At 40.3% G+C, this 21,448-nt stretch overlaps 1 protein-coding gene and 1 pseudogene across 1 annotated transcript in view; one reads left to right on the plus strand and one right to left on the minus strand.

Annotated features, from left to right (window-relative positions):
* Positions 1-21,448, plus strand: part of LOC101607877 (acylphosphatase-2) — a 293,986-nt gene that overhangs the window by 37,761 nt on the left and 234,777 nt on the right. The gene's annotated exons all lie outside the window — the stretch shown is intronic.
* Positions 9,208-10,239, minus strand: LOC101613675 (annotated as a pseudogene).

Genomic DNA, 21,448 nt, shown 5'->3' on the forward strand with positions numbered 1-21,448 from the left:
TTTTCAAGGAAGAGTCCTGCTGTAGCCCAGGCAGACCTGGAATTCACTATGTAGTCTCAGGGTGGCCTCAGACTTACTGTGATCCTCCTACCTCAGCCACCCAAGTGCTGGGATTAGCTTAAAATAAAAAGGTTTCCAACAACCTTACTGTAAACTATTCTCTGGCAAGCTATGACTCTTATTTGTCCATGTTGAAAGTCTGTAAATAGTCTTGTTGACGAGCCATGATGTTTTCCTGCTTCAGTGTCAAATTTGACTATGAAGGGAGCAAGCACATCTGCCCCTGTAGGGTCTTCGGGTATTAGATGTGTCACATTGGAGACAGTGACAGGGAAGGCATCTGTGAGTTTGACTCTTGTTATTACTTCAGTGTTACCTGTAATTTATAATCACACTCCAAGAAAGGTTGCTTGGTTTCTTTCTTTCCACTACAGAGCAGATTACTTTAAGAGAGAGCAGTCTGCATTAGTGAGGATGATAACCCTGTGTCAGAGGTGGGCAGTGGGTATAAGAGGCTAAGAAATAGCAGGTGACCTGGTGGTTTTGTCCTTGGGAAGTGGGCGGGGGGGGGGGGGGGGGAGGGGGAGGGGGAGGGGTTGAGTTTTGCTCATTGTATATTTATGCTGTATAATTCCACACTTTTCCTTCCTGCCTGGATATTGTTGACTTTCATGTTTATGACATTTTTTTCCTGCCAAGATTTGTTTATATTTTTTTCAAAGTTAAATTAAATTTATTTGGGTAGCTTTTCTTCCCTAAGGAAGTGTATTCCCTCATAATTTAAGTATATGTCTCACTATTGAGGGTGGACTAGTTAGCCTCAAGGGATCCATCCTTACCTGCCAAGTTTAAATGGCATGAAGTAGCTTTTAGACAGCTACTTGTTTAAGATCTCTTCCCCCTCATGCTTGTTTCTTAATAAGACATTTCTTATTTTACATTAGAAGACCTCATGTATCTTAAATTCATCTTGCCTTCTTTCTTCTGTTACAAGGAATGATTTTATAACTCCCAGTCACATGCATGCTGTTCAGCTTTTCTAAAGGGGGGAAAATACCTGGCTGATGGCCTGGTTGTGTTTGCTTTTCACTACTGACATTTGACACAACCAGTAGAAACCACACTGAAATTGTTTATCCCTTGACTGTGGGTACACACAAGTGGCAGGTTTTAGTATGAGCCAAAGCATCAGGTTGGTCGCATTAAGACACTAGGTTTTTATAGGCTTGGTAAGTGAGTGCACTTGAGCAAGCATCTGTAGGCAGTAGCTGAGTTTTTAGAGCAGGGCTAGCTAAGCTTCATCTGGGATGTTTAGTGGAAGAAATGAAGTCTTGACCCTGGCTCATAGAAATTTGAGTTCCATTGATTTGAGTAGAGACCAAGAATGGGCCTTTCTTTTTCTTTTCTTTTCTTTTTTTTTTTTTTTCTAAAGAGGTTTACTTTGGCTTACAGGCTCAAGGGGAAGCTCCACGATGGCAGGGGAAAATGATGGCATGAGCAGAGGGTGGACATCACCCTCTGGCCAACATAAGGTGGACAATGGGAACAGGAGAGTGTGCTATGTCATGGGGAAATTGTCTATAACTAACCCATAAGCTTGCCCCTAACAATATACCACCTCCAGGAGACTTTAATTTCCAATTGCCATCAGCTGGAGAACCTAGCATCCAGAACACCTAAGCTTATGGGGGACACCTAAATCAAACCACCACATTCTACCCCTCACCCCCATAAACTGATATCCATACATGATGTTAAATACAATACATTCAGTCCAACTTTAAAAGTTCCCATACTTTTTATTAATTCCAATGATGTTTAAATATCCCTATAAGTCAAGGTTTTTTAACTAAGCCCTAATACTAAAAATAGCCCCCCAAAACTCATAATGGCACAGAATAAACATTCACACTGCAAAAGATGGCATTGGGCATAGCAAAGAAATACTCAAGCAATACATGATTTAAACAGGGCAAATACCAAACTCTTTAGCTCCAAGTCTAAGAACTCTAGCTAGTGAAAAATCTCCCAGTCTGATAATTCTAACCAGCAACAAGTCTCTGGACTTCCAATTCCACTCCTCTAGCTAGGCTACTCACAGTCCTGGAAAACTTCATCAGGGCTGGCAGCCATCTCATGGTCCCAGCATCTCCACTGGGTCTCGATTTCAGTCCATGGTTCATCCTCATGGCTCTGTGGGGTCTCCATGTCGGTATCCAGGAAACCTGCTTCACACTGCCCAAGGACATTTCCAAAACACAAGATGGTGTTGCAAACTTAATGACCCTCTCTTTCCTGCATTTCTCATACTCCACAATACCAGATAGGGTGCCAATTTGTTAATCCAGGGGGGAATAAAGCAGACTTTGAAGAACAGGACACTCCTTGAGCACTCTGGCCCCTTTAAAAGAGTCCACATTCTTCATGTTGTCCCAGTGCAGGTCAGCTAGCCTAGTGTCAGATGTTGTAATCTCTCAATTGCAGCTGGATGGGCAATAGTTCACCCCCAAAATTTTACTTTCTGTGCCATATCCCTCTGCTCATACCAGTTCATTCCTATGTAAAGCAATCCTGCACAACTTCTCAGGACACGGTCATAAGAGCAAGCTTCCCACACAAATTGCTAGCCCAGTCCAAGCAAAGCTCTTTCTCACCCTCATAAGCCAAACCTTACAGTTCATAGTTGTTACTGCATTCAGGTCTTCAAACTCTGACCACAATAGTCCATCAAGCTGTACTTACAGCACTGCAAGGCATCTCTTAGGTCAAGGTTTCAAATCCTTCCATAGTCCTCTTGAAAATCAGCTCCAAAAGGCTAAAGCCACACAGTCAGGTGTCTAGCAGCAATCCCACTCCTTGGTACCACTTTACTGTTGCAGTCATTGCTGTTAGAAATTACCCAACTAAGAACAGCTTGTGGGAAAAAAAGGTTTATTTTGGCTTACAGGCTCGAGCGGAAGCTTCAGGATGGTAGGAGAAAACAATGGCATGAGCAGAAGGTGGACATCATTCCCTGGCCCACCTGAGGTTTACAATAGGAACAGGAGAGTTTGTCCAAGAATGTGCATTTCTAACATGCAACTTCTATGGAGAGTGGAATTAGAGGATGATAGATGATATTTACACTGAACTGGTTATTAACCCAAAACAGTTGTCAAGAAAGTTGCTTATCTGGGATAATAACTGTTGGCCCCTCTTAGGAAGGCCATGGGTGGTAGCAACTTTAGTAGGCCTTTGGTCTGGCATTTTATTTCTGCCGTTCCTGGCTCTTTCTCAAAGCCTCACGCCAGAACATAACAGTTGCAATGTGTGATTGCCTTTTACACAGTGGAAGCTAGATATGATGCTAGCTGTCTTTCCCTGTTTGTATTCCTTGCAGAAAGTGTTTCTTGCCTTCTTACAGCACTGTGATTCCTGTAAAACTTCTCTGTTACAGAATCATAAGCTTTCCAGCTGTAATACATCTTTGATATAATCCAGTACTCTTTTGTTAGAGGAAGAACCTACATACTAGAGAGAGGAAGAAACTTACCAGTGAACACACAGCCAGTTAGCTTTTGGTGTCTAGATGGCCTGCCTTGGGGTAGTTAAATGATATTGGAAGGACAGATCTTAAAAAGTATTTATTAATATATTCCTATGAGGCATTTTGAAGGTAACCACATAAACATGGTTAATTTTTTCATTCTAAAAGAAATTCCAAACATACTTATTACTGAAACAGTACATTTGATTTATATATGATACTCTGATGTTAATTAAACTTGTTATACTAAATGTGTCTTCCCTGGTGACATGGGAGAATGGGACATAGAGTGCCTAAGCCTGGCAGCCCATCTCACAGCTGTTTGACATAAGACAATACGGATGGCATTATCTTAACTGAGATAGATATGTAATATGAGAGTGTTCTTTCCCAGCTACATGGCTTTTAATCATGTAAAATGAAACATTAATTCTGCTGTATTTTACTACACGTTCTTGGTTGCAATAAAGATGCCTCTGAAATTTAAAAAAAAAAGGGGGGACTGGAGAGATGGCTTAGCAGTTAAGTGCTTGCCTGTGAAGCCTAAGGATCCGGGTTCGAGGCTCAATTCCCCAGGACCCACATTAGCCAGATGCACAAGGGGGTCTCACGTGTCTGGAGTTTGTTTGCAGTGGCTGGAAGCCCTGGCATGCCCATTCTCTCTCTCTCTCTCTACCTGCCTTTCTCTGTCTATCACTCTCAAATAAATAAATAATGAATAAAAAAAGAGACACATGGCACCATGCCTAGCTCTGTCTTTTATTTTGATGTCATCTTTCCCTCCTATTATGGAGGTCCTGCACAGGTAGTGTTATGCACTGCGAGGTCATGAATATCCAGGAAAATTTTATATCAGTTTCTATTTTATATTATAACAGGTTATTTATTCTCTTTTATCCCCTCACCCCAGTGCCTGTTACCTTGGAGACCCTCCTCAGTGGGGTAGTAGTATTTATTGAAGGGTCATGAAGGCCTCTGTCAGTCCCTGTGGGGTAGTGGGGGAAACATACCTCACATATTCCTTTCCACTCTGTGACTCTTTTTCACCCCCTCTTCTGCAATGTTTCCTGAGCCATAGCAGGCCTGTTGGCAGCCTAATTTAGTGTTGAATTCTCTGTAGTCTTTGGATTTCTGTTTGATAGGTTCTTAGGTTTTGAGTGATCACTAGGTTTGTCACCATAAATCTGGAGCTGGTTGTCAGGCTAGCAGTATGAGAAATGTTCATGTCATCATTTACCCTGTAATTTCTCTCCAGGCTATTTTGTGACTGGCAGATTATATTATAAGAAGTCCTCCCCTTCCTTTGGCTCTTGCATTCATTTTGCCACCTCTTTTGCAATGGACCCTGAGCTTTGGAAAGTGTGATAGAGTTGTCTCAATGCTGAACACTTCACTGTCAGTTCTTCACAGAAGTACTATGGTTCCTTTTGTGTCATCCCAGAGGTCACAGCCATCTGAAAAGAGAAGCTTCTCTAACCAAAAGTGATAGCATTAACATATGGATATGAATAATAAGAAAAGTGCTTATTGAGGCGATTGGTGAGTATAATATTTGCATTTAGCCAGACAACAGCAGGCATTACACCCCTAGAGCTCATGACTTTCTCTGCCATAGGCTTTTGACTAGGTTTTCAGTACCAGGAATGTATTCCCTCCCCTGGAGTAGGCCTCCAGTCCAATTAGAGAGTATTTGTTATGGTTTCCCCCATTATAATCATGCCACTATTATACTGTCTGGCCAGTCTTAAGGCTTGCAATGCCACTGTTATTTATCACTGCTGATGACTCTTTCTTCCAGAGGCTTTTCCAGCTGGTCCACAGTAAAAGGTTTCAGTTCAGTTCCAGCTTGATTTCTCAGTGACCTTGCAGCCCAAGCATGTGGAATCTTCAGCAATAGGGCCTTGGCAATGGCCCATAATGTTTTGGTGCATGAGGGACTTAGCTGGCCAACAATTCACTAGAAGATGTCCTATCCCTGGCACTAAAAATTTTCTAGTAACAATCTATGACTTCTGGGTGTGCCATTATCTAATATCCAAAGAAGTAGATTTCCATATAGCTCATTCATAACATCTTAATTGGGATTGGGCAGAATTTCTAACAATTTCTTTTTTTTTTTTTAAAGATTTTTTTTTTAATTTTTTTATTTATTTATTTGAGAGCGACAGACACAGAGAGAAAGACAGATAGAGGGAGAGAGAGAGAGAATGGGCGCGCCAGGGCTTCCAGCCTCTTCAAACGAACTCCAGATGTGTGCGCCCCCTTGTGCATCTGGCTAACGTGGGACCTGAGGAACCGAGCCTCGAACCGGGGTCCTTAGGCTTCACAGGCAAGCGCTTAACCGCTAAGCCATCTCTCCAGCCCTCTAACAATTTCTGAAATGACCCTAAACTTTTTTTGTACTACATATGTTTGATACTACATATTTATGCACAGTGGCATTCTAGCATAGATTATTATAAAATCAAAATATGGAATAACTGTGGCAAATGTTAAAGATTCTTTAACTCAAACAGTATTAAATACTTAGTCAATGTCTAATTCTTTTTTTTTAAATTTTATTGACAACTTCCATAATTATAGACAATAAACCATGGTAATTTCCTCCTTCCCCACTTTCCTCTTTGTAACTTCACTCTCTATCTGCCTCTCAATCAGTTTCTCTTTTATTTTGATGTCATCATCTTTTCCTCCTATTATGATGGTCTTGTGTAAGTAGTGTCAGGCACTGTGAGATCATGAATGTCCAGGCCATTTTGGTTCTGGTTTGGTACTATTTTTACTTACTGTAAGTCAATAAGAAATATTTTAGTCATTATATGATTATTAATGTATTATATTGCTTTTCTTTGGGTTCAGCCCTCAATTGCTTATCACTGTGACATTGAAAATTTCAATTTATTTCATAACAGAAGCCATGGAGAAATATTATTTGGCATATATATTATACACATGTATACTTACTTTTTTTTATTAGTTATGGACATACACGGTATGTAAACAGAACATGTTGATACCATCCTTACCCTCATCCCTCTCCCCCTGTTCAAAAGAAACCCTCCTCATTAGGAATGCCAGTTATTCCCATGTGGATTGTGGGTTGTGTGTTGTAGGGGTAGCCATCAGTTATGGGAACAGGCAATATTTCTGTGCATAATGTCCCAATTTGTGGCTCTAACAGTCTTTCTGCCCCATTTTCTGCAAATTTCCCTGAGTTATGTTGGGTTCGTTTTAGGTCTACTTCGGTGATGGGCTCTTGCGAGCTTCTGTGTCTTTGGATCTCTGATTTGGTAGGAGTTGAGTGTCCTCTGTGTCTATCTCCTTCACCCTTGTGCTGATATCAGGTTCACCAAGAAAGCAACACTCTTGCTCATTTCCCCAATTATTCTATGGTTTCAGCTGGGGCCCTAGTTAAGTACAGTGGCTGATTCTCTCCTTAGGTCCTGTGTCCATCTGAAAAAGAGAAGCAGATTCTCCAACAGCAAGTGAAGTCATCACTGGTTAAATGGGGTAACCACTGTGAGTTTAGAGAGAATTTAATAGGTGTAGGGCCTCTTGTAGCCCAAGATTGGTGGGAGCTTGATATTAGAGAGAAAACTTGTTATTTGGATATGATTGTTTCCCAGTTCCAGCTATTGGTTCCTTTCCACTGAGGGGATCTGTTAGCCAATCCAAGAGCAGTTGCTTACCCACTATGGCTGTGTGCCATTATTGCACTTGAGCATCATGTCAAGTTGTTTGCTGCTGAGTAGCTTAGACCTCAAGTTGCTTAGACAGATGTTGGCCTTTTTACCCCAGTAGTAAATATAGCACCTTCTGACACTAGACAAGCTGTGGACTAGACAAAACAAGTGGACTAGACTAGACAAGTCTGTGGACTGGCTGTCTTCCAGACTCCAACCAGGTCTCTCCATGTTCTGTACTGACAGCATATGGTGTTTTTGGCAGTAGGGTTTCACTATTAACCTTTGGTGTGTAACCAAGTGCTCTGACAGAAGTCTGTCTTCTTTTGTCATTTTTTCTAACTGCTGAGTAGAATTCCATCATGTAGGTATACCACATTTTGGTTATCCATTCGTCCAATGATGGACATCTGGGTTGTTTCCAGTTCTTGGCTATTATGAATTGAGAAGCTATAAACATGGTTGAGCAAATATCTCTGAACTGAGATATGGAGCTTTTAGGGTAAATGCCCAGTAAGTGAGTAACTGGGTTTGTTGGTAACTCTATAGTCAACCTTTTTAGGAACCTCTATAATGCTTTACATAGTAGTTGTACCATCTTATATTCCCACCAACAGTAAATGTGGGTTCCTATTTCTCCACATCCTTGCCAACATTTGTTTTTATTTGATATTTTTAATGTTTGCTATCCTTATTTGGATAAGGTGGAATCTCATAGTTGCATTTCCCTGATGATTAAGGAAGTTGAACATTTTCTTAAGTGTGTGATTACCATTTGTATGTCTTCTTCTGAGAACTAACTTCCTGTTCAGTTCTCTGCCCCACTTTATGAGTGGATTGTTTGATTTTTCATTGTTTAGGTTTTTGAGTTCTTTGTAGATTCTAGAAATTGGGTCTCTGTCATTTGTAGAGACAGCAAAAACTTTCTCCCATGCTGTGGATAGTCTTTTGGCTCTGCTTATTGTATGTTTGTCTGTGAAAAAACTTTTCAGCTTCCTGAGATCCCAATGGCTGAGTGATTGTTTAAGTTCCTGAGCTAAGGAGTTAAGTTAAGGAGGTCTTTTCCCGCTCCTATATCATAAAGAGTTCTTCCGATTTTTTTCCCCAGTAGCAGCAGAGTTTGCAATCTTATATTGAGGTCTTTGATCCATTTGGACTAGATTTTTGTGCATGGTGAGATGTGTGGCTCTAGTTTCGTTTTCCTGCATATGGTTAGCCAGTTTGTCTAGCAACATTTGTATTTTTTCTAGTCTACATTGATAGGGCCTTTGTCAAAGATTGAGTAGCATTGGTCTATAATCCTGTTTTTATGCTAGTATTATGCTGTTTTTGTCACTATGGCTTTGTAGTATAGCTTTAGATCAAGTATAGTGATACCTCCAGATGTGTTTCTTTTGCTGGGGATATGCTTGGATATCTGAGGCCTGCCACCATTCCATATAAATTTTGAGATGATTTGTTCTATCTCTGTGAAGGAAAATGCTGAGATTTTTATTGGCATTGAATTAAATCTGTATATTGGTCTTGGTAAGATTGCCATTTTCACATTGTTAATTCTGCCTGTGCAGGAGCATGGGAGGTCTTTCTTTCTATTTTCTCAAGTCCTCTTCAATTTCTTTCTTGAGTGTTTTTTTTTTTTTATTATTATATAAGTCTTTCACATCCTTGGTTAGTGTTATTCCAAAGTATTGTATTTTGTTGTTGTTCTTTTTGCTATTGAAAATGAAACAATGTTACTAATTTCTTTCTCTGTATCTTTGTCCTTTGAATATTGAAAGGCTACTGGTTTTTGTGTGTTGATTTTGTATCCTGCTATTTTGCTGAAGGAATTAATCCCCTTTAAAGTTTTCTTTTTTAAGAGGTAATTTTTTAATCCAGATTTTACAAACTCATGTTGCAATGTAGGTTCTATAGCTTCCTCTAGCTATAAACTGCTTTTGACTGCTTATTCACTGCCTGTGAAATTTTGATTGAAATAACTCAAATGTTCTTACAATATTAGTCATATCTACCCATGCTGTTCTGACTGCTGTAGCTAGTCCCATAACAGCCACTCACTGATTGACTCTCCAGGCCACTGTAGGTGGCCTGAGCTGCTGACATGCCCATGCCCTGCATCACCTGGCTGTTATAAGACCCATTGCTGGCCCCCACTGTTGAATTCAGAAAGAGTTCTGTGTATCTGTGCTGCATGTTTGCCTTGTCTTTTGACATAGCTGCCACAGCTTCTTCATGGGTGGCAAACTCAACATCAGGTTTGCCTGTCGCTCTTCCATCAGGGCCAATTTCAATAGGGACTCTCACAGGGTTGAGTGGAGAGAAGAAGTTATAAATGTCACTTTCAGTTGCTTGGTAGGGCAGCCCCCTCATGTGGACGCAGTGGCCAGTGGTGCTCTGCACTGTGAACTTGTTGTCCCCATGTCTGTTGTCATACATTCCTGAGAGGCATTAGCTGAGGTCTCTCCCAGACAGGTCTGTGGTGAAGCCATAGCTATTGCTGAGGCCATTGTACTCCTCATAGCCCCCATAGCCTGTACTATAAGCACCAGACCTCATTCTATTCAGGCCTTCCTGCTTCACAATGCCAATATACCTCCAGGCTGTGCCAGACCAGTCATAAGGCCCAGGCTTCTGCACAGACATGAATTTCTAAGGTGGATCTGAGTATGACCTAAGTTCTTCCTGACTGCTCTTGAACACCTCAGTGTATCAGTGTCCTGTTCTCTCCTTGTGCTTCCCTAGAGCCTTCTCAGCTAACTCCTGTGAGGCAAACTAAATGAAGGCCTCCCTGTAATTTTGACCTCTTGGGTCCATGGATAATGTGATCCCATTTAGCACAATTTCTAAGCTTGAGAAGAACTGGACAATTTCTTTTTTTGTGCATCCAAATGAGAGTCCCCGAAGCCTTACAAAGCCCTTGTTGGCACTGTTGGCACTGTTTGGAGAACTGTTTTTCAATACCCAATCCATCTAGGTTTTATGTGACTTGAACACCTCTATCTACCAGTGCCCCATGCTTCCCCTGTCTCTTTTAAGACAGGGAAACTTCTTCTGACTCATGTTCAACAAAGCCTCACCACTCTGCCTATCTTCTCTAGGGCAAATGAAATGTACACCTGCAACCCTATTGTGAATTGTGCAGAGAACAAGTTTTGCACATCCTCAATGGAGCAGGACCAGTGCAGGCAAAAGAGTTTGACCACGTAGCCTTCATCACCCTCAGGCCCCAGCATCAGGGACGCTTGAAAGGGCTGATGTCACTGACACTTGGACAATTTTTTTGTAGCTTAGGGGAAAAAAATCACAGATGCCTTCAGTAGGAGATACTTAAGGAAGATAAGTTTTCTACTGATAAAAGCAGGAGTGACTATAAAATAAGTGACTAATAAAATAAGACCTGGTTGTGGTGGTATCCCTTTAATCCCAGCACTAGGGAGGCAGAGGTTGGAGGTTTCCCATGAGTTCAAGGCCATCCTGAGATACATAATGAATTGCAGGCCAGCTTGAGCTACAGTGAGACCCTAATTAAAAAAAAAAATATATATATATATATATATATATATATATATATATATATATATATGGAAACAAAATAAAGTAAAATAAAAATATTTTTTTATATTTTATTATCAATAATAGAAAAAAGATATTCAGAGTAAGGCAAATGAGGAAAGGGGACAAAAGAAAGTAATGGAAGGGGATTAAAATCAAAATATATATATGTATTAAAACTGTCAATAAAAAAGGTGAAACTTTTTCTTGTGATTACTTAACAAATAAATACTTAAGATTAACCTTTTAATGCAAACCATCATAATTACATAGAAATAGTTGATCATAAATCATCAAAAAAAACCAAACAAACAATGCTTGGTATGGTGGTCTGCACCTTTAGTTTCAGCACTGGTGAGTCAGAGGTAGGATCACCATGAATTCAAGGCCAGCCTGGGGCTACATAGTGAATTCCAGTTCATCTTGGGCTAGAGTGAGACCTTACTTTGAAACCCTCCCCAGAAATAAAATTTACTTTAATAGTATAAACTGAAAATATAGTATAAATATAATATAATATAAAACTTTATTTATTTATGTTATTTATTTGCAAGCAGGGAGAAAGTGAGAGAGAGAGAATATAGGCCTACTAGGGCCTCCTGCCATTGCAAATGTACTCCAGTAGTCTTCACCACTTTGTGCATTTGGCATATGTAGGCACTGGAGAATTTAAATCTGTTAGGCCTTGTAAGCAGTTGCCTTCAACTACAGAGTCATCTTCTCAGTCTCTAAAATTAATTTTAAAAATTAAAGTATAGAATAATAAAATCTTAGTGAAAGTGGCTTATTGGAAAAAAGTGATTGTAAAGCTGGGCTTGGTGGTGCAGGCCTATAGTCCCAGTCACTTGTGAAGCTCAGACAAGAGAATCATAAATTCAAGGTCTGTTCAAAATACAGAGTGACCATATCTCTAAATAAAAAGTAAAAAGAGAGGGTTGGAGAGATGGCTTAGTGACTTAAGCGCTTGCCTGTGAAGCCTGAGGACCCTGGTTTAAGGCTTGATTCCCCAGGACCCACATTAGCCAGATGCACAAGGGGGCACATGTGTCTGAAGTTCCTTTGCAGTAGCTGAAGGCCCTGGCATGCCCTTTCTCTCTGTCTGTCATTCTCAAATAAATAACAAAAAAAACTTTTTTAAGAAAGAGAGATGAGGATATAGCTCAGTGGTGGAGTGCTTGCTTAGCACTCAATACCTAGCACCTCCCCACTCCTGTCAAAATCATGAATTTGAAAGTGAGTTCACAATGGATGGTAGTGTATAATTTATTATTATTAATACCATATTTCACATGGATACATCATGTGTTGGTACCCTCTTTTCCCTCATCCCTGTCCCCATTCTGTTGGGGATGCTCCTCAGTGGGGTTGCAGGTATTCTCTGTGGGGTTGTAGTTTATGTGTTAAGAGAGCAGCAGACAGTTGTTTTTGGGGGGAGGGAATGCCTCTGGGCATGATGTCTCACTCTGTGGCTCTTAATCTTTCTTCCCCTTCTTCCACAAAATTCCCTTAGCTGTGGTCTACGTCAGTGATAAGCTCTTATGAGCCTCTGTATCTCTGATTTGGTAGGTGTTGAGTATCCTCAGAGTTTGTCTCCTATACTCTGGCACAGGTTCAGCATGGAAGCAGCATTCAATGCTTGTCTCCCCAGTCCCTCTGTGGTTTCAGCTGTGGTTTGGCTGAAGTGAAAGGAGTAGTTTATTTCCTTCAGTCTCACTACCTTTTGTAAAAGAACAACAGATTCTCCGATGGAGAGTGAAGTCAGCATCGTTTAAATGTGTTAAGCATTATTAACGTAGGGAGAATTTGATGTATGCAATCCCTCTTTTATCCAAAGACTAGTGACAGCTTGACACTGGAGAATATAATCTTTGTCTCCATAGGAATTTGATCTGGTTCCTAATTCCAGATATGGGTTCCTTTACACTGTGTGGATCTCTTGGCCAATCAGAAAGCTATTGGTTAAACCTCTGAAGCTATGTGCCACTATTTCACTGTCATTCACATCCTGTCAGGGTGTTTCTGAGTAGCTTAGACCTCTGGTTGCTCAGACCATTGTTGGCTACATTACCCCAGTAGCTCATGTAGTGCTTTCCAGCACTAGACAGGCTATCTGGGGACTGGCTTTCTTCTGAATTCCAGCCAGGTTTCTCCATGCTCTGTGTCAGCAGCAGCATATGGTGTCTTCAGCAATAGGGTCTTAGCTTTTGCCTCAGGTGGGTAATCAAGTGCTTTGAGAGAAACTTGTCTTGATTTGGGGACCTCACAGGTCTCTCTTATCAACAGCTCAATGTGTGTAGCAACTAATCTCTGGTACTGGGAGTTAGAGGCCAGAGACATAAAAAAAAATCTTTTAAGATTAGGCTTCATCCACCCTCTCCAGGGACATACTTTTCATGTGCTCCCCCCTTACTCCTTTTGAGGGTTATATCTTTTAGGTTGTCTCAAAGGATAAAGGTTTCTATGGTATCAGCATATTTTGGATTTAATTTTGTGTTTGTTTTTCTTCTCTCTTCACATTTCCCCAAACCCTTCCATCTATATTGACTGGGTCTTGAGTTGGCTATGAGGCATGTCAGCAACTTGAGCAGGTCCAGGTTAGGAACCATGAATAAGTGAGACCATTAAACATTTGTCTTTCTGTGATGGTGTGAGTTCACTGAGTATGATCTGTTCCAAATCTGTCCATTTTTCTACAAATTTCATTTTATCATTTTTTAAATTGCTGTATAGAATTCCATTGTGTAAAAGTACCACATCTTTGTTATCCATTCATCCAATGATGGGCATCTGGGTTGATTCCACTTCTTAGCTGTAAACATGGTTGAGAAAACATCTCTGTATTGATGCATGGACCATTTAAGATAAATTCCCAGTAAGGGAATAACTGGGTCTGTTGGTACCTCTGTGTTCATCCTTTCCAGGAATCTCCAAATTGATTTCCATAGTGGTTGTACAATTTACATTCCTACGAACAATGGATGAGGGTTCCAGTTTACCCACATCCTTGCCAGCATTTGTCATTGTTCATTGTTTTCAATGATTGCTATCCTTACTGGAATAAGATGGAATCTCGTAGTTCTTTTAATTTTAATTTTCCTAATGGTTAGGGATGTTGAACATTCTTTTATGTATGTATTAACCACTTGTGAATCTTCCTATGACAACACCCTATTCAGTTCTCTGCCCCATTTTTTGGAGTGAATTGGTTGATTTTTTTTTTTTTTTTATTGTTTAGCTTTTTGAGTTCTCTATAGATTCTAGATATTAGGCTTCTGTCATTGGTATACCTGGTGAAGATTTTCTCCCATTCAAATGGGTAATCTCTTGGCTCTGTTTATGATATGTTTGTCATAAAGATTTTTAGTTTCATGAAATTACATTGCTTGGGTGATTACTTAATTTCCTGGGCTAACTGGGGTTTTGTTCAGGAAGTCTTTCCCCACTCCTATATCATGGAAAGTGCCTCCTATTTTTCCTTCCAGTAGAAGAGTTTCAGGGCTTATATTGAGGTCTTAAGTCCATTTGTACTTGATTTTTGTATATGGTGAGATGAGTAGATCTAGTTTCATTATTCTACATAGGGTTATCCAACTTGTCCAACACCATTTCTTGAGGATGCTGTCTTTTCTCAAGTCTACATTGGCACTTTTGTCAAAGCTCAAGTAGCTGTAGTTACTTGACCTAATGTCCAAGTCTTCAGTTCTGTTCCATTGGTCTATGTTTCTGTGCTTTATGCCAGTACCATGCTGTTTTTGTTAAAATGGCTGTGTAATATAGCTTTAGATCAGATATGATGACACCTCTAGAGGTGTTTTGGTTTTGGCTAAAGATATGTTTGGATACTCGAGGCTTGCTGCTACACCATATGAATTTTGAGATCAGTTTTTCTATCTCTATTAAGAATGATATAAGAATTTTTATTGGTATTGCATTAAATCTGCATATTGATTTTGGTAAAATCATCATTTTCACAATATTAATTCTACCTATTTATAATACAGGTAGTCTTTACATCTTCTCAAGTCCTCCTCAATTTCTTTCTTGTGTTTTTTTTTTTGTTTCCATTTAAACTTTCAAGTGCTCCATTCCAGGCCCTTCTGGCTTTCAGGGTTTTCATTGAAAAATCCGATGTAATTCTGATGAGATTGCCTTTGTATGTAGTGAGTTGTTTCTCTCTTTCTGCTTTTATCACTCTCTCTTTGTTTTCATTGTTAAGAGTTTTACCAATGTGTGCCTTGGAGAGTTTCTTCTTTGGTCCTATGTGTTTGGTGTTCTGTGGGCTTCTTGTATCTGGATGGGCCTCTCTTTTGAGAGATTAGAAAAACTTTCTTCAGTAATGTTGTTGAATATGTTCTCTATGCCTTTGGACCAGATTTCCACTCCTTTTGGTATAGCCATGATCCAGATGTTTGGTAATTTTAGAATATCCCACAGTTCCCTTGTATTCTACTCACTTGATTTTTTTGAACTTAGCAGTTTTTGGTCTCCTGGTCAGTTTCCTCTGTCTTGTCTTCCAGCTCAGAGGCTCTGTATTCCACATGAGTAACTCTGTTAGCGAGGGGTTCTAGAGAGGTTTTTATAAACTCTATTTGATTTTTTTTCTGTTATGTTACTTTGCATTTCATCCATCTTTTTTTTAATTTCAATTTAATGATTTCAATTTCAGTTCGAGTTCTGATTTTCTTGATGTTTCCCTTGAATTCATTATTGCATCAGATCAAATCTTCATTAAGCTTAATCATTTTGTTATTGAGATCTTCCATTTGTTGATTCACCTTCAAACCACTTACATCTCTTTTGAGGCTTCTAAGGTTTTCTTCAATCAAGTTAAGCCTACTGTCAAAAGGTGAACACTCTAAGAGATAATTCTGCTCAATTTTGTTGATATGAATGTTGGTTTTTGATGGTTTCCTACCAGCTACACAATGAGGCTAACCAGGGTTACATGTGACCCTGTATCAAAAACAACAACAAAAAGCAGTGTGTGATCATTTTTCTACTCAGGAAGTCTGAATTTAAAACATCCTTAGTGACAAATAGCACTCATATGCCTTGCTTTCAAATTCATGGTCATAACATAAATCTGTTGAATTCTAAAGATTAGTTTATATGTTGGTTGAGGAAAATGCATTTGTAGACATGATATTACAGATAGTGGGTTATCCTCTCAGGCTTCTCTGTAGCCTGTATATAGAGCCTGAAACTGCGTATTTACATTACTTCTCTTCCTTTGACATTTGCTTCATGCATTGTATATGCCTTCATTTATATGTATGTGCTGATGCAGTGCCCTGTGTCTTCACCTGCTGCAGCTGGAGGGGAATATTGGGTGTCTTCTTCTATAACTCACCTACCTTTTCCTCCTTGCAACATAATCACTTACTAATTCTAGGGCTTGGCATTTGCAAGCCCCAGTAATTGTCTGGACTTCTCTCCCCTGGGGCCTTATTGAGGTGTGATGGGCTGATTCTCTCATCAGGGTCTGTGTCTATTTGAAAAAGAGAAGGAAATTCTCCAATGGAGAGTGAAGTCAACACCAGATAGATGGGATAACCATTATTATTTTAGAGAGAATTTAATAGGTTTAGGCCCTCTTGTAGCCCATGATTGGTGGGAGCTTGATGATGGAGAGTGGGCTCATTTTTTGGATATGGTTCTGACTTGTTTCCCAGCTCCAGATATGGGTTACATTCCACTGAGTGAATCCATTAGCCAGATCAAGAGCAGTTGATTACACACTATAGCTCTGTGCCGCTATTGCACTTGTGTGAGCATCACATCAGGTTGTTTGCTGATGAGTAGTTTCTACCATGAGTTGCTTGGACAGATTTTGGTCATTTTCCCCCAGTGGCTCATGTAACACCTTCTGGCACCTGACAAGCTAACTGGGGACTGACAATCTTCCAGATTCTAGCCAAGTCACTCCATGTTCTGTACCAACAGTATATGGTATCTTTAGCCATAGGGTCTTACCACTAACCTTTGGTGGGTCATCAAGTACTCTGACAGAAATCTCTCTTCTTTTGGGAAATCTTGTAGGTCTCTCTGATCAACAGCTCATTGTGGATATTAACCACATTCTGGTACTGGGAGTTATAGGCCAGCTCCAAGGAAAAGAAAGAAGAAAAAGATAGATAATACAAAGGAAAAGAGGAAGAGAGGGAGGGAGGGGGAAGGGAGGGAGAGAAAGAGAGAGAGAAACAGGAAACAGGAGAAGATTAAGGTTAGTCTTCATCTTACCCTCTCCGAGGCCCTGTGATTCAGATGTTCCCTCTAAGGACCTGATTCAACCAGTTAGTCTGTCTTTTAGAATGCAGAATTATATGGTGCCGTTGCTATTTGAGTCCAGTTTGATGTCCTTCACCCCCACCATTACCCTCCCCTTCTTCCTCACCCTCCCTACTGTCTAGTCCTGAGATGCTTATTAGTTACATCAGCATCTTGGGCTTATTCAGGATAGAAACCACAGATATGTGAGGCCATGTTACAGTTACCTTTTTGTGATTGAGTGAGTTCACTGAGCATGATCTGTTCCAAGTTCAAACATTTTTCTTCAAATTTCATTGTGTGTCATTTTTCCCTTACTGCTGTGTAGAATCCATCATGTAGATATACTGCATCTTGGTTATCCATTCTTGTAATGATAGACATCTGGGTTGATTCCAGCTCTTGGGTATTATGAATTGAGCAGCTATAAACATGGCTGAGCAAATCTGTCTGAACTGAGGTATGGAGCTTTTTGTTAAACTTTTATTTTTATCTATTTATGTATTTGACAGAGAAAGAGGGAGAGGGAGAGATAGAGTTAGAGAGAGAGAGAGAGAGAAGGAGGGAGAGAGGGAGGGAGAGAGAGAGAGAAAACGGGCATGCCAGGGCCTCCAGCCACTGCAAATGAACTCCAGATGCATGCACCCCTTTGTGCATCTGGCTAACGTGGGTCCTCAGGAATTGAACCTGGACCATTTGGCTTTGCAGGCAAATGCCTTATATGCTAAGCCATCCCTCCAGCCCATATGGAGCTTTTAGGGTAAATGCCCAGTAAGGGAATAACTGGGTCTATTGGCACCTTTGTAGTCAACCTTTTTAGGAGTCTCCATATTGCTTTCCATAGTAGTTGTACCATCTTACATTCCCACCAACAGTGAATGAGGGTTCCTATTTCTCCACAATCTCACCAGCATTTGTTTTCATTTGATTTTTTTTTTTAATTTTTATTAACATTTTCCATGATTATAAAATATATCCCATGGTAATTCCCTCCCTCCCCACCACCACACTTTCCCATTTGAAATTCCATTCTCCATCATATTACCTCCCCATTACAATCATTGTAATTACATATATACAATATCAACCTATTAAGTATCCTCCTCCCTTCCTTTCTCCACCCTTTATGTCTCCTTTTCAACTTACTGGCCTCTAATGTTTGTTATCCTTACTGGAGTAAGGTGGAATCTCATAGTTGTTTTAATTTGCATTTCCCTAATGATTAGGGAGGATGAACATGTTCTTAAGTGTGTTTGCCATTTGTATTTCTTCTTCTGAGAAATCCCTGTCCAGTTCTTTGCCTCATTTTGTGAGGGGGTTGTTTGACTTTTTATTGTTTAGGTTTTTGAGTTCTTTGTAGATTCTAGAGATTAGGCCTCTGTCAGTTGTATAGCCAGTAAAGATTTTCTCCCATTCTGTGGGTAATCTACTGGCTCTGCTTATTGTATGTTTACATGTGAAGAAACTTTTCAGCTTCTTGAGATCCCAATGATTGAGTGGTTGTTTAAGTTCCTGAACTACTGGGGTTTTATTCAGGAAGTCTTTTCCCATTCCTGTATCATGGAAACTTCCTCCTGTTTTCTCTTCCAGTAGTTGCCACGTGTCTGGTCTTACATTGAGGTCTTTGATCCATTTTGACTTGATTTTTGTAAATGGCTAGATGTGTAGATCGAGTTTCATTTCCTTGCATATAGTTGTCCAGTTTGTACAGCACCGTTTTTTGAAGATGCTGTCTTTTTTACAGCCTACTTGTTAGGGCCTTTGTCAAATATCAAGAAGTTGTAGTTGCTTGGGCCAAAGTTTGGGTCCTTGATTCTGTTCCATTGGTCTTTCATCCTGTTTTAATGCCAGTACCATACTGTTTTTATTAGTATGACTTTGTAGTATAGCTTTAGATGAGGTATGGTGATGACTCCAGAGGTATTTCTTTTGCTGAGGATATACATGGATATCCAAGGCCTTCTGTCAATCCATATGAATTTTGAGATCATTTTTTCTAATTCTGTGAAAAACAATGTTGGGATTTTTATTAGCATTACATTAAATCTGTATATTACTTTTGGTAAGTTTGCCATTTTCACAATGTTAATCTGCCTATCCAGAAACATTAGAGGTCTTTTCATGTTCTCAAGTCTTCCTCAATTCTTTTTGAATGTGTTTATGTTTTTGTTGTATAGGTCTTTCACAACCTTGGTTTACGTTATTCCAAGGTATTTTAATTTAATTTAATTTTTTCGTTGCTATTGAAAATAGGATATTGTTGCTTTTATCTTTGTTTGTATCTTTGTCTATTTTTTAATTTTATTTATTAGTTTTGTATTCAGTATATACAGTCAGTTTGGTACTATTATTAGGCTCATCTGTGACCTAACTCCTCCCACAGTTATGGGTAAGATAAATGTCTCTGCCTATCATGACCCAACATGTGGCTCTGACATTCTTCCCACCCCTTCTTCTGCAAAATTTTACCGATCCATGTGTTCATTTTTGGTCTGCTTCAGTGATAAGGTGTTGGGGGCCTTTGGGGCTCTGGTTCTCTGATTTGGTAGGAGTTATTTTTCTCTGTGTTGATCTCCTTCCCTCTTGTGCTGGTATCTGGTTCATCAGGAAAACAGCACCTTTGCTTGTTTCATCAATTTTTCTTAGTTTCAGATGGGGCCCTTTTGAGGTATGATGGGGTGGCTCTCTCCTTAGGTTCTACATCTGTCTGAAAAAGAGAAGCAGATTCTCCAACGGAGAGTAAGTTAGCACCAGGACAAATAAGATGACCCTTACTTTTTTAATAGCGAATTTAATAGGTATAGGCCCTCTTGTAACCCATGATTGCTGGTAGCTTGATAATGGAGAGTGGGCTTATGTTTGGATATGATTCTGACTTGCTTCCCAGCTCCAGCTATGGGTCCCATACCACTAAGGAGATCAGTAAGCCAAATCAAGAGCAGTTGGTGCCCCACTATGGCTGTGTGTCACTATTACACTGTGTGGGCATCACAAGAAGTTATTTGCTGAGACCATGAGTTGCCTGGACAGATATTGGTCATTTTCCCCTAGTCACCCATGTAGCACCTTCTGGCACTAGATGCACTGTCTGGGGGCTGACTCTCTTCCAACTTCCAGCCATGCCATTCCATTTTACATGTCAACCACATAAGGTGTCTTCAGCAGTAGTGTCTTACCACTAAGCTTTGGTGGGTCATCAAGAACTCTGACAGAAATCTGTCAGTTTTTAGGAAACCTTGTAGATCTCTCTGATGAAAAGCTCATTGTGGATGATGATCACATGCTGGTACTGGGAGTTACAGGTCAGTGCCCACTAAGAAAGGAAGAAAAAGATAACTAATATACAAGACTTAGGAGAGAGAGAGAGAGAGAGAAAGAGAGAGAGAGAGACAGAGACAGACAGGGAGGGAGAGAGAGGGAGGGGAAGGTGTAGAAGATTAAGGTTAGTCTTCATCATACCCCCTCTAGTGTCTTGTGGTTCAGGTGTTCCCTGTAAGGGCCTGGTGAAGGTTCAGCCATTTGGTCTGCCTTTTAGGAAGTAGAATTTTATGGTCTAGATTTGTGTTTCCCACACCTTGGAAGCCCTCCTCTCCCTCCCCATCCATCCTAGTGTCTAGTCCATGAGATGCTTGCTGGGTATGTAAGGTATCTTGGGTAGATTCAGGTTAGGTGCTGTGGTGGTTTGATTCAGGTGTCCCCCATAAACTTAGGTGTTCTGAATGCTAGGTTCCCAGCTGATGGATATTTGGAAATTAATGCCTCCTGGAGGGAGTGTATTGTTGGGGGCAGGCTTATGATCTTTATAGCCAATTTCCCCATGCCAGTGTTTGGCACACCCTCCTGTTGCTGTGGTCCATCTTATGTTGGCCAGGGGGTGATGTCCACCCTCTGCTCATGCCATCGTTTTTCCCTGCCATCGTGGAGCTTCCCCTCGAGCCTGTAAGCCAAAATAAATCTCTTTTTCCCAGAAGCTGCTCTTGGTTGGGTGATTTCTACCAGCAATGCGAACCGGACTGCAACAGGTGCTATAGATGAGTGAGACTATGTGGTGATTTTTTTTCTGTGATTGGGTAAGTTCACTGAGAATGACTGTTCCAGGTTCAACCATTTTCCTCAAATTTCATTGTATCATTTTTTTCCTTACTGCTGTATAGAATTCCATTGTGTAGATATACCACATCTTAGTTATCCATTCTTCTAGTGATGGACATCTGGGTTGATTCCAGCTTTTAGCTATTACGAATTGAGCCGCTACAAACATGGTTGAGCAAATCTCTCTGGCCTGTGGTTTGAAGGTTTTAGGGTAGATGCCCAGTAAGGGAATAAGTTGGTCTGTTGGTATCTCTAGAGTCAGCTTTTGCAGGAGTCTCCATATTGCTTTCCAAAGTGGTTGTACCATTATACATTCCCACCAACAGTG

The sequence above is a fragment of the Jaculus jaculus genome, chromosome 4 (assembly GCF_020740685.1).
Source record: "Jaculus jaculus isolate mJacJac1 chromosome 4, mJacJac1.mat.Y.cur, whole genome shotgun sequence".
NCBI lineage: Eukaryota > Metazoa > Chordata > Mammalia > Rodentia > Dipodidae > Jaculus > Jaculus jaculus.